Source organism: Pristiophorus japonicus, chromosome 4, assembly GCF_044704955.1.
Source record: "Pristiophorus japonicus isolate sPriJap1 chromosome 4, sPriJap1.hap1, whole genome shotgun sequence".
NCBI classification, from domain to species: Eukaryota; Metazoa; Chordata; class Chondrichthyes; family Pristiophoridae; genus Pristiophorus; species Pristiophorus japonicus.
The window spans coordinates 227613834-227627621 of NC_091980.1; positions in this window are offsets into that span (position 1 = coordinate 227613834).

The window sequence follows — 13788 nt, forward strand, 5'->3', positions numbered from 1 at the left end:
GAGATCATGATACCACTGCTGGTGTTGACATCGGGTTTCGACATGATCATTAAGGTCAGGATGGAATGGAGAGAGCCTGGTTTTGAAGCCTCTCTTCATCAATAGTTCCACTGGCGGGATCCCGGTGAGCGTGTGTGACCTTGTCTTGTAACTGAGCACTTTCTGTCTCAGGCGTGTCTGCAAGGAACCATGAGTTACGCGTTTCAGGCTTTGCTTGATGGTTTGAACTGCCCGCTCCACTTGACCATTAGATGCGGGTTTGAATGGGGCTGACCTCACGTGTTTAATGCCGTTGTGTTTCATGAACTCTTGAAACTCCAGGCTGGTGAAGCACGGTCCATTGTCGTTGAAAACGATGTCTGGCAGACCATGTGTGGCAAACATGGCTCTCGGGTTCTCAATGGTGGCAGTGGAAGTGCTGGATGGCGTGATCACACATTCTATCCATTTGGAGTTTGCATCCACCACCACATAAAACATTTTACCGAGGTAGGGGCCCGCAAAGATGATGTGGATTCTAGACTACAGTTTAGATGGCCATGACCACAGGCTGAGCGGAGCTTCCTTTGGGGCATTGCTTAACTGCGTGCAAGTGCTGCACTGATGCATACATGACTCTAAGTCCAAGTCAATGCCAGGACACCAAACATGGGACCTGGCGATGGCCTTCAGCATGACAATACAAATCCCGTACAAATCTCGGCCTGCCTTTCTTGGGCATTAGAACACAATTACCCCACAGTAATCAGACGGACTGGATGGAAAGCTCATCTTTGCGACGGCTGCACAGTTTGTTTTCATCAGCCATTTCCTGGGATGGTCAACCAGTCCCCGTTAAGAACACAACGTTTTACAACCAATAGGGTTGGATCCTGGCTGGTCCAGGTCTTAACTTGCTGAGTATTGACAGATGACCCTTCACTCTCAAAGGCATCCATGACCATGAGTCGCTCTGCGGGCATTGGCGTTTCCACCACCGGTGTGGGCAACGGTAACTGGCTCAATGCATCAGCACAGTTGTCGCAGATAATGTCAGTGCCCACCTCTGGACACGGGACGACGCATTGGTATTGAAACCTTTATGTTCCGAGAACAATGATATAAGCGGCTTGTGATCGGTTTCCAGCTCGAAGTGAAGCCCAAACAGGTACTGGTGCATTTTTTTTACCCCATAAACACATGCTAAAGCCTCTTTCTCTACCATGCCATAGGCTCTTTCTGCCTTGGACAAGCTTTGAGATGTTATGCAACTGGTTGTGGTTTGGCTGACTCATTGGCTTGCTGGAGTATGCAGCCGACCCCATAGGCGGAAGCGTCACAGATCAAAACTAGACGCTTGTATGGGTCATACAGTACCAGTAGCTTGCGTTTGTTCCGATTAGTTCCACTTTTTGTGGGAGTTTTTTGGGCGAGCGATATTGTGGGTGATATGTGTGCGAGGTGGTGAAATTGATGCTGGGCAATCTCATGGCCGCTAGTTTGGATAAATATGCTCTTTACGACAAAAAACAGTCGCCGGGCGTTAATATTAAATCTCAGCATTAATTCCGTGTGGGCGATATTATGGGCGTTGATTTTGCCCATTCTGCTGATTCCGCCCCAAAAACGTGGGCGGGCGGTAATATTTTTTCCCGGTGTTAAGCTCATGGGGAAAGTAACACTCAGTGATAAGTTTCCTAAAAATGCCCACCAGTTTCCATTTTGTGTCAAAATCGGCGATATATTGGCGTTATACTTAATTTCAGCATTAAAATGGGCGTTAAGTGGGCGTTAAGCATCCAAAAAAAAGTGGAGGTTTTAGCCCTATGTTTCAAAGTGTTAAACATGCAGCATTTGGAGAAAGAATCAATAAGACAATGTTTTGTTGTTGTTTGTTAAACTTGTAGTTGTTTACTACATGTAATCATAAGAAGTTAACTACCCATTTATATTGAAGCTAACTTTAATTAATTTTTGTTTCTTATGAAAGGAAAGGTGTCATGAGATAATGTATAGCACCCTCTAGCTAGGAGGTATCGATATAATGTATAGCACCCTCTAGCTAGGAGGAATAGGGAGCTGTATCGTGAAGGAACACCATTTTAAGCACCAATTGGCTGTCTGAGATCTCCCAAATAAATAGAGTTAAGTTGAACTAAGAGTGTTCAAGAGACTATGAAATATATAGCTACCTGCCCTGCTGGAGAATATTATGGAGAGCTACTCCGAATTAACGAAGGGTGGTCGTGGGAAGCCCCCCTCCCCCTGCAAAGGAATACAACAGAATATGGGGCGAGATCGGGGAGGCTGTCTCCTCCACAAGCACAATGGTACACACTGGAGAAAGGTGTCGTAAGAGGTGGAATGACCTGGTGAGGGTAGCAGGAGTAAGAATTATTTTATTTATGCACCCCGCCATGTACCATCTATCATGTAAATGTAGGTTCAGTGTCACATGGATGATGTTATTTATCCCAAGGTTACAGCGATGTATTTGTGCTTTCAGACAATGACAAGAGGATCAACCCAGTGTTTTGATGCGTGTGTGTATGAACCTGTGTGTCTGTGATGTTAAATGGATTGAAGATTTTTAGTTTCATTTATTCACTTTCTGCAGAAGACATCTGCAATAGCAATGGATCAGCGGCGTATGCGGGGAGGACCCCCAATGCAAGAACCATTGACAGAGATTGAGACACGTGCCCTGTCACTGGTCAGGGATAGCAACGGTGCCACCATCGGCGTTGGAGCTGACCCACCCACACAGGATGGTCAGTTCAATACAATCCCCAGTCTGTGTTGCGGTCCTGTATTGTCATGTAATGTAACTGTAACTGTAATGTTGGGCTCATGTAATGCAATTTATTGCACTGTAATGTTAGCTTCATGTGATGTATTGCAATTTTGGGGGCATGTAACGCAATGCATATGTATATGTATATATGTATTGCCTGTCTGCAATATGTAATGCAGTAATGCAGCAGTGGTGGACATTTAAGTAAGACTGTGCAATGTCACTGTACTCAAGTACTCATGTAACTCTGCCCCCTCCCCTGGTGCCAAACACTTTTAAATGTTGTTTTGTACTTCCAGACTCGAATGATTCAGACCACACCTCCACAGAGAGACCTACTGCCTCCACACCCCTGGTGTCACCCAACCCTCTCCCGACTTCACTCCTGCCAGAGATGATGAAGAGGAAGAGGACGAGCAGCTCAACCTGGAGCCAGTGAAGGTGGAGGTGGGGTTAGAGATGGAGGAGGATACACCAGTTCCATGTGGGCCAGCGGGAACATCCTCCACCACCGAGTCAATATTCAGGGGATTCTCCCATGCCTCCTCTGATTCTGTGGGACCAAGCGGTGCGCAGCAACGCACCTCCAGCATTGCAGCATCTTTGCCGCAGCGACGGAGGTTGGTGCAGAAAAGGTCGGTTGCTGCACAACAGAGAGGTGTGTACCAGGACATGGTGCATCTGTCACAGGCCAGCGTCGATATAGGTCAAGAGCTGCTCAAGGCCATGGCTACGATAGCCGCAAACATCGCGGCGCTATCAGAACGACAGTCGGAGGATATGTCGCGCCTGATCACGGCAATGGAGCGAACTGCCGACTCCGTTAATGCTATGTGGCAATCGACGGGATCGGGATATGGCACGGAATTCTCCCCATACCATAGTAGTCGGGTCAACAGCACCTGAGAGTGGGTGCTGCCAGCAGCTTCCAGCCCTGAAGCTGTGCCTTCCAGATCAAGAGCTTCTCCTGAGGCCCCATTCATTGCACTTGCAATGTCTCACCCCCAACGACAGCAACAGCACTGCTGCACGCCGGCTTTGTACCACCACGGGGTGGTCCCGGCTCAGGGGCAATGGGAAAGGGAAGGGCGGGAGTAAGAAAGGGGGCGTGAGTCCAAAGGGTAGTGGAGTACGTAGTCGAGGTCGAGGACAGTAAAGGGTCAAGTGTTCATTGTTCATTTAAAATCGTTGAAGTAAGTTTGATTTTTAAAAGTTGATTTAAAGTTGTTAAAGTTGTTAAAGTTGTTTCAGTTGTTCAAAGTTATAGTTATAAGTTGAACAAAGTTTTGCAATTGTATATTTTTTACATTTTTACATACATGTTTGAATTGAATTTAAGCACTCTTGTACACTGTCAAACTTTTGGGGTAACAGTCATCAGGGTCCCAAAATGCAGCTCTCCACATTCAAGCAAAGCATTCAGTTATGAGCTGCTGACGTAACAATTTTGCAGTGGCATACGCTCCACGTGCTCTCTGCTGTGGTATTTGGGTGGGTGGTGCCATGGGTTCATCTGGAAGCTCCTCCTCATCCTCCTCCCCCTCATTTTCCTTTTCTTCCTCCTCCGTCTCCTGCACTCTCTCCTCAGGTGGTCCCGCAGTGCTCTGTGGCAATTCCTGTCCCCGCATGATTGCTAAATTATGCAACATGCAGCACACCACAGTGAACTTAGCAACCTGCTCAGAGTGGTATTGCAGCATGCCTCTCGAGTGGTCCAAGCATTGAAAGCGCTGCTTCAGCACTCCAATTATCTTTTTGATCATATTATGTGTAGCTATATGGCTCATATTATATCATTGTTCGGCTTCTGTCTGAGGGTTCCGTAGGGGGGGGGGGGAGTGTGGTCAAGAGCCAGGTGGTGAGGCCGTATCCTTTGTCTCCCAGCATCCAGTATTTACCTTGTGGCTCAGAATTCAACAGGTCAGACACAATGCTCTCCCGCAAGATATCATGGATGCTCCCTGGAAAGTTGGCATTCACTGCCATTATGCGCTGTGTATGGTTGCGGATGAGCTGCACATTGAGGGAGTGGAATCCCCTATGGTTTTGGTACATCTCCGCCTCCTGTAATGGTGCTCACAGGGCAATATTGGTACAGTTAACAGCACCTGCACCTTGGGGAAGCCGGCAATGTGTGCAAATCCCAAAGCCCTATCACTCTGTGCCTCCCTGGTCATTGGGAAGTTTATAAATTCTACCCAGCGTACATACATTACTTCGGTTACCTGTCAGACGCACTGATGAGTAGTGTATGTTATATATGCATACTATAGCTATACTCTCTGTGTAGTCACTGTATAGTTGCATAAGATGGAGACTTGTTTACCGGAGGTACCACCAACAAGGTTCACACTGTATACACTATGCTGGCACCACCAGAGGACGCAACTGGTGGAGGCCCAGGGGTCACCTGTACACCACAGGCACCCGGGTATAAAAGGGAGTCCACCATGTGGTGTCCTCACTCTGGAGTTATATTAAATGGACTAAGGTCACTACAGTTCAAGTGCAATACTTTGCCTCATGGAGTCTTTTTCAGAGCATCTAAAGACATAACAATTAGCGATGAGATTACGGACTTTCACTCGAAAATGGCTAACTTTTGTACGTTGTAGCAGTTCGCCGATGGGGATGATTGGGAGACCTTTGTGGAGAGGCTCGACCATTTCTTCGCAGCAAACGATCTGGCAGGTGATGATCTGGCCACGCTGTCTGATAAGCGCAGAGCTATCCTACTCACCAGTTGTGGGCCCACCATCTATGGTCTCGTCAGGGACTTGTTGGCACCAGCGACAACAATGACCAAGATGTATGAGGATTACGGGACATCTAGATAGGAATAGTGCAACCAAGCAGACGCAACATGGATTCATGAAGGGGAAATCATGTTTAACTAATTTACTGGAATTCTTTGAGGATATAACAAGCATGGTGGATAGAGGTGTACCAATGGATGTGGTGCATTTAGATTTTCAAAAGGCATTCGATAAGGTGCCACACAAAAGGTTACTGCAGAAGATAAAGGTACGCGGAGTCAGAGGAAATGTATTAGCATGGATAGAGAATTGGCTGGCTAACAGAAAGCAGAGAATCGGGATAAATGGATCCTTTTCGGGTTAGAAATCGGTGGTTAGTGGTGTGCCACAGGGATCGGTGCTAGGACCACAACTGTTTACAATATACATAGATGACCTGGAAGAGGGGACAGAGTGTAGTGTAACAAAATTTGCAGATGACACAAAGATTAGTGGGAAAGCGAGTTGTGTAGAGGACACAGAGAGGCTGCAAAGAGATTTAGATAGGTTAAGCGAATGGGCTAAGATTTGGCAGATGGAATACAATGTCGGAAAGTGTGAGGTCATCCACCTTGGAAAAAAAAACAGTAAAAGGGAATATTATTTGAATGGGGAGAAATTACAACATGCTGCGGTGCAGAGGGACCTGGGGGTCCTTGTGCATGAATCCCAAAAAGTTAGTTTGCAGGTGCAGCAGGTATTCAGGAAGGCGAATGGAATGTTGACCTTTATTGTGAGAGGGATGGAGTACAAAAGCAGGGAGGTCCTGCTGCAACTATACAGGGTATTGGTGAGGCCACATCTGGAGTACTGCATGCATTTTTGGTCACCTTACTTAAGGAAGGATATACTAGCTTTGGAGGCGGTACAGAGACGATTCACTCGGCTGATTCTGGAGATGAGGGGGTTACCTTATGATGATAGATTGAGTAGACTAGGTCTTTACTCGTTGGAGTTCAGAAGGATGAGGGGTGATCTTATAGAAACATTTAAAATAATGAAAGGGATAGACAAGATAGAGGCAGAGAGGTTGTTTCCACTGGTCGGGGAGACTAGAACTAGGGGGCACAGCCTCAAAATACGGGGGAGCCCATTTAAAACCGAGTTGAGAAGGAATTTCTTCTCCCAGAGGTTGTGAATCTGTGGAATTCTCTGCCCAAAGAAGCAGTTGAGGCTAACTCATTGAATGTATTCAAATCACAGATAGATAGATTTTTAACCAATAAGGGAATTAAGGATTACGGGGAGCGGGCGGGTAAGTGGAGCTGAGTCCACGGCCAGATCAGCCATGATCTTGTTGAATAGCGGAGCAGGCTCGAGGGGCTAGATGGCCTACTCCTGTTCCTAATTCTTATATTCTTATGTTCTTATGTTCTTATGTAAAAGCTTGTAACGCTGATCCAAGAACAACTCAAGTCCAAATAGAGCATCCTCACAGCCAGACACCGGATTTACACCCACCAACGGCCCGAAGGCCAGGAAATTGTGAGATATGCTACAGACCTCAGGAGGCTGGCGGCACCGTGTGATTTCGGCGAACACCTCACCGAAGCGCTGCGGGATATCTTTGTCACTGGAATCGGCCACGAGGGCCTTCTTCACAGGCTACAACTGTGGAGACCATAGTCACACTGCAGAAGACCGTCACCATGAGCCAGGCATTCATTACCTCGACCTGCGGCTCTCGGCGGATGACTCATCCTCAGGACTCAAACCCGGCAAGTACTGTGCACAGACTGGCACCTTTTAGAGGCAGGACTGTAGAACCTGAATCTCCTCAGGGGAGAGAGAACAGGCCCTCGAGTCCCTTAACTCTGAGTCCACCGAAGGGGGCTAATCGGTTAGCATCATGCTGGTGTTGCAGAGGAAATCACTGGTCTCACCAGTGCCATTATAATGACTATGCGTGCAAAGGGTGCAGCACAAAGAGCAACCTCTAGCGAATGTGTAAAAGAAATAGGATTCACCGTGTTGATGAAGAGTCTGCAGAGGGCCATGAATCCAGCGCGGATTATGAAGAGGCGGTCAGAGAGGCAGCTCAGCCCCATGATGAGGTGTACGGAATGTTTATCTGCACCACAGAATGTACCCCGTTGAGAATGGAAGTCGAGATAAACGGCGCTCCAGTCTTCATGGAGGTAGACACGGGGGCGAGCCAGTCAGCAATGAATCAAGAAGGCTTTGATAGGCTATGGGACAATCAGGCTCAACGACCCAAGTTGGTTCTGGTCCAATGAACTCATCCCAGTCATTGGTAGTGCGAATGTTAAGATACTCCATGAAGGCGCAGTGCACAAATTACCACTGTGGATTGTTGCAGGTGATGAACCAACACTACTCAGAAGAAGGTGGATGGAGAAGATCCATTGGAGCTGGGAAGATTTCATTCCTCCAGCGATCGACGTCCCCTGTGCTCAGAGGCAAAGCAAGCCCCCACCTGAGGTTGGATCTGGCACCAGATAGCAGGCCAGCACAGCACCCGAAGCACAGACCGCTCAGCACAACTGCGCGGAGCTGATCCAGCTGAGATGACCCGAACGCACCTTCCAGGCTCCAGTGGCAGGACTCCGGAGGAAGAAAATCGGATCCAAAGGAGACTTCCCAGCTTCAGTGGCAGAACTCGGGGAGAAGGGGATCACAGCAGCCGACATCGTGGATGGAAGAAAGATGGCGCCCAAACCACAAGGTGAAACGCTGAAGGAAAAGATGGCGGCGGCCAGACCACGAGGTGCAGCGCTGCTGGAGCAACATGTGGTACCAAGCGAAGAAGAGGATTGGGGTAAAGATAGCAAGGCTCTCTTAAAGGAGGCCAGCAACCCACCACACTTAAAGGGACAGTCCCGCATTCTCACACAATGTAATAACAACTGTGAGCTAAATGTAAAGCTTGTAATTGATGATCAGAGTTTTATAAATATAATAAGCAAAGAAAAGTCGGGCGATTGCGATTGGAGCTACAGTTTATCTACAATAAGCAATGAAACATTATGCGATGCAGGATTTCAACTGTATTTTGATTATGTAGTGGGCAAATATCCATCGGAAGCACACAGGTCCAGCAGGCTACCCGATGCTGTAGCCTGCACCCCTGGGACCAGGGTGATGCACCACGGAGTGTGGCCACAAGCAGTTAAAATAGACAAGCTGCAGAGCAAGCGATCCCAGGAGGGCAACGGCAAAAGTATCGATACCCTGCCCCTCATCGGCTCCACCTCTCAGGCACCCTATGGCACCAACCGCCACGAGCCTGAAAGAGGAAACTGCGCTAAGGTGCAGCCCCCTGACCCTGTCGTCACCAAGGCAACGCCCGGGAGCAAGGGGTCACCCGCGGCGGTTCTCCCAATTGGCACCAGGACCAGCCAGGATCCCAAACCAAATAATGCCCAGGCAAGCGAGTTAACAGTTCTCTGTGCACTGCTGGATGACTGCTCCTCTGGGAGCAGCAGCGACCCGGGGCACAAGGAGAGGACAGGGAGGTCACAGGCATCTGTGAAGCTGCCCGACACTAGGAGCAACGGCAAAGGCCCTGAGAGCGGGCAACTCGAGCCAACTGGGTTCCCACCACCAGCACCGGGCAATGCGCCGCCCTCCAGCAGCTCTGGAACTAGCTTGTCCTCACGCACCGGTGCTGACCCTAGCACTGATCCCAAAGATGCACCATCAATGTATTTCACCAATGTACTTGCCTCACAACTGTACCACAAATGCAATGATGTAAATGCAAATTTCCTTTTATAGTCTTGAATGTATATGAATATATATGAATGTGATAAGCCACCGGCATGATCTACATGTGGGGGGGGGGAATGGATGCATGTAGCCATGGAGACACACATGGATCACACCCAGAACCCACTGAAGTCCCACTGCATCATCGAACCATCCCAACTGGTAACCACTACCCAACGTTGTGGCAATAAGGGCTTGAGGGTTAACAGAGAGAGAACCAAGCCAAAGCACAGCCAAGGTGCAAGGGCTATTGACACTTAAGTCTGGGGAGAGCCAAGCCAGAGCACATAGTGCAAAGGTATTGGCACAAAAGACTTGGGGGAAAGTGATGTAATATATGCATACTATCGATATACTCTCTGTGTAGTCACTGTATAGTTGCATAAGATGGAGACTTGTTTACGGGAGGTACCATCAACAAGGTTCACACTGTATACACTATGCTGGCACCACAAGAGGGTGCAACTGGTGGAGGCCCAGGGGTTACCTGTACACCACAGGTACCCAGGTATAAAAGGGAGTCCACCATGTGGTATCCTCATTCTGGAGTTATATTAAATGGACTCAGGTCACTACAGTTCAAGTGCAATACTTTGCCTCGTGGAGTCATTATCAGAGCATCTAAAGACATAACAAGTAGCGTACTGAGAAATATAGCATATGTCGCCAGCTGATGCCTGAAAAGAGCCACATGCATAAAAGGAAAGTGCTGCAGTCACCTTCATCTCAACAGAGAGTGCAGTAATGTTGCTGGTACTGGGCTGCAGGTCTGCCTTAATGAGCTGGCAAATCTCATTGATCACCTCTTTTTGGAAGCGCAACCTTCAAATGCAGTGTCGATTGGTCAGTTCCAAGTATGAGCGCTTCTCCCTGAAAATCCTTTGGGGGTCAGGCCTCCTCCTCCTCATCAGTCTGCAACCTCCTCCATTACCCTGATAACTCTGCTCAATAAACCTTCTCTTATCTGGAACCTGCATTCGACAGGTAGTCCACAATACAGGCTGAGAAAGTACTGGCCCCATTCTTTTTAAATCTCCAGAATGTCCTCAAATATCCTGAGATAAATGCAAATGATTTTTCAATGAAAAAAATATAACTGAAATGCCTTCCATCTTAATAATGTACTCAGTACCAATAAAAATACCTTTCCCACTGTAAATCGCACTGTAAATTCACTGTTTACCTCAGAAATACTGAGGTGCTGCTTTTGCTGACTGTTCCTGATTTCAAAATGGTGGCACTGAGCACTACCGCCCATTCCAGCCCACTTAAGATCGAGTAAAACCACCTTTTCCAGGACGGTATGCAGCTCTGGAAGTATGTTGGCAATATGTCATGAAATTTGCATTTTTTGGGCGGCATCAAGGGGTATGGGGAAAAAGCGGGAATATGGTGTATGGATGGAGGATCAGCCATGATCATATTGAATGGCAGTGCAGACTCGAAGGGCCGAATGACCTACTACTGCTATTTTCTATGTTTCTATGTTTCTATGTATGTGGGTTCTACGTGGCGGACAGTGTGCATACTGCTCGCTGCTATATCAATGATGAATCTTCTGCCGAGCAGTATGTCGACGATATGTACCTGTTTTTTGACCAAACTTGCATTTTTGGGCAGTAAGCAGGCAGTCATGAAAGGTATGTCGATGAATTTCAGCCCCATGGAGTTGAGTAGCTAATCAGAACTTTGGCTTTGATCATGTTAATTAAATGCTGGCTATTATAAACTCTGATCTGTGTCTGTCTAATTGACATGTTAGAATGGATCCGTGTGACAGAATTAATCCCTTGGTTGGTCACTAATAATCATGTTGTTTGAAAGGAGATTTACGTAATGAAGTTAAAGGTATAAAAAAAGTCATTCTGTGCCCATCTAATTGAGAAAGTTTTGGAAAGTGATAGAATGTTACAAAGTGTTTAGGAAGTAGGTATTCTCAACTGAGAAAGTTTGAAGAGTGAGAATTGGAAGGTTAACAAATATCAAGTATTTAATCTTGTAGAATATTTTGTTTAATAGTTCAAGTCTCTGAATAAAAAGTGTAACACACAGCAATAGAGAAAGAAAATATGTGAGGTTTGTTAAACTTAAGACAAGAAGCATTCAAGAAATAAGACAATGACCAAAAATAGTCTGCCCGCTTACCGCCTGCTTACTGCCCAAAAATGCAAATTTGGTCAAAAAACTGGCTTTGGGCATCCCAAATGTGAAGCAGAGGAAGTGAAGGACTATTAATGCTACTACATCCATTCCTGTGAAGGACAAATTGTATGTCTGTTTTAATAACAAAAATCACAGCCTGTATGTTCAAAGCTGGAGATAACCAGTGATATATTACATGCAAAAGAATACTTGCTAAACTGTACTGCAATTTTAAACATTTAACATAACATAGCATTGGTATATAGTTGCAAAGCAAAAACCAGCTAATGCTTAAATATCGTGATATACTTAGACTCTCAGTAATAAGATACTCCTGAGTACGTCATGCATTCCTCTACATGCTCCCATCAATCTCTAGGTTCTCTCCCTTCTCTTGTAAGTCCTTTCTGAGCTGATCCTGTCCATGAGATCCACCTCCTGTTCCCTTCACCCGATACCCAGTAAACCACTGGCTAACCAACTTTCCTTCCTAGCTAACAGGATTTATAAATAGTTCTTCCTCCCTTTCAAAAATGGCATCACCCCCATCAAAAACTTCAGCCCCAAACCCTCTCTCATTACACAATACCACTCCAACTTTTGTTTCCTCTCAAGACCTTGAATGAGTTGCCTCCAAGAACTATGGCCATCCCTCGCAACTCCCTATTTGAATCTCTTTAATCAGTTTTCCATTCCTTCATAGCATCAAAACGGTGCTAACCAAAGTCATAACTGACATTCTCTGACCGTGACATCAACTTCTCAGCAGCCTTTTACAAGGTTGATCACAACAACATCCACCAGTGCCTTGCCTCGATTGTCCAGCTTGATGGTACTGCCCTCTCTCAGTCCCACTCTTGCCTATCTGATTGTAGACAGATTATCTCTACCAATGGCTTCTCTTCCCATCCCTGCACCATCACCTTGAGCGTCCTCCAGGTATCTATCCTTGGCACCCTTCTCTTTTTCATCGGCAAGCTACATTACCTGTGGACATGGGTTCCTCTTCCACATGTATGTTGATGACACTCGGCTCTACCTCTCCACCACCGCTCTTCCCTCCACTGTCTCTGTTTTCAGGTTGCTTGGAGAAGCTACAATTTTCCCCAACTAAATATTGGGAAGACTGATGCCAACTCCCGCCACATACCCTAACCTCCTCTCTAGTCACTGTCTCAGGGTGAATCAGACTGCTTCCAATCTCAGCATTCTGTTCGGCCTTAAGTTGAACTTCCAACTTCATATCCTCTTCATTGCAAAGACTGCATACTTCCATCTCTAACATATTGGTGCCGGAATTCCGATGTCCAGGGTCCATACAAAATTTCTACGGACCCGGGAAGGCATTCGAAAAGCCGGTTTTCAGCGTGCAATGCTCATGCTCTGAAAACCGGCTTTTCCGATCTGTCAAGTTTCTAGCTTGACAGATCATCCACAGATCGGGAGCGAGGGCACTTGCAGGGCAAGATTTCTGATATTTACGGATATCTTGCCCAGCAAATGTCCTCAAAAATCCTGCGCCTGAAAAAGCAGGTGTATAGCCTACTTTTACAGGCGCAAGTGTTTAAAAATAAACCAAAACATTTTAAAATAAAGCTAAAGAAACACATTTTATTCTTAAAAAACCCTCCCCACTACGGTAAGTTTATTTTTAACCATAATTAAAAAAACTTTTTTAAAAATCGGGAAAATATTTTATTTTTATAAGACATAATAACTTTAATTTCAAATTAATTTAAATATGTGTGGTCTGTTTTTTATTTTTTGTTATTTTGCATGATTACTTTTGTTCCCATTAATACCACTGAGAACGCGTAGATACGTGAGTCTCAGTGCTATGAATGGGAACCTGTGAAATACTTACCTGATTGGCTGAACAGTCACAATTGACTGCATCTTCTGCGTTGGGACCGTCTGCACGGGAGTACACCTCGCAGCGCGGGAGGAGAAGGCCTCTCATTCGGAAATCAGGGCGCCTCCTAGACCACCAGGTAAATTCGTAAAAAATATCCAGTGGGGAGGCAATTGCCCGCGGGAAGACCCCCAGAGGAATTTCTGGGGCAATAATATATATGCCTCTGATTGCATTTTATGGAGTTCATATTTTGATGTGTTGATCACAGGAAGATAAAGTTTTTGCATTTTCAGCAATGCTATTTCACTGTAAGCTCAGTAATAGGCTTAAACAGTGAATGGAATTAATTTGATGTATAGATTTCTTAATGAGTTATTGCACTTGTTGAAGATATTTAGAAAGTAGTGAAGGGTTCCACTGTTTACTCAGTAGTAAATTGTATTATGTGTCTTTGTATTGATCCATACAGACTAGAAAGGTCCTAGGTTTAATTA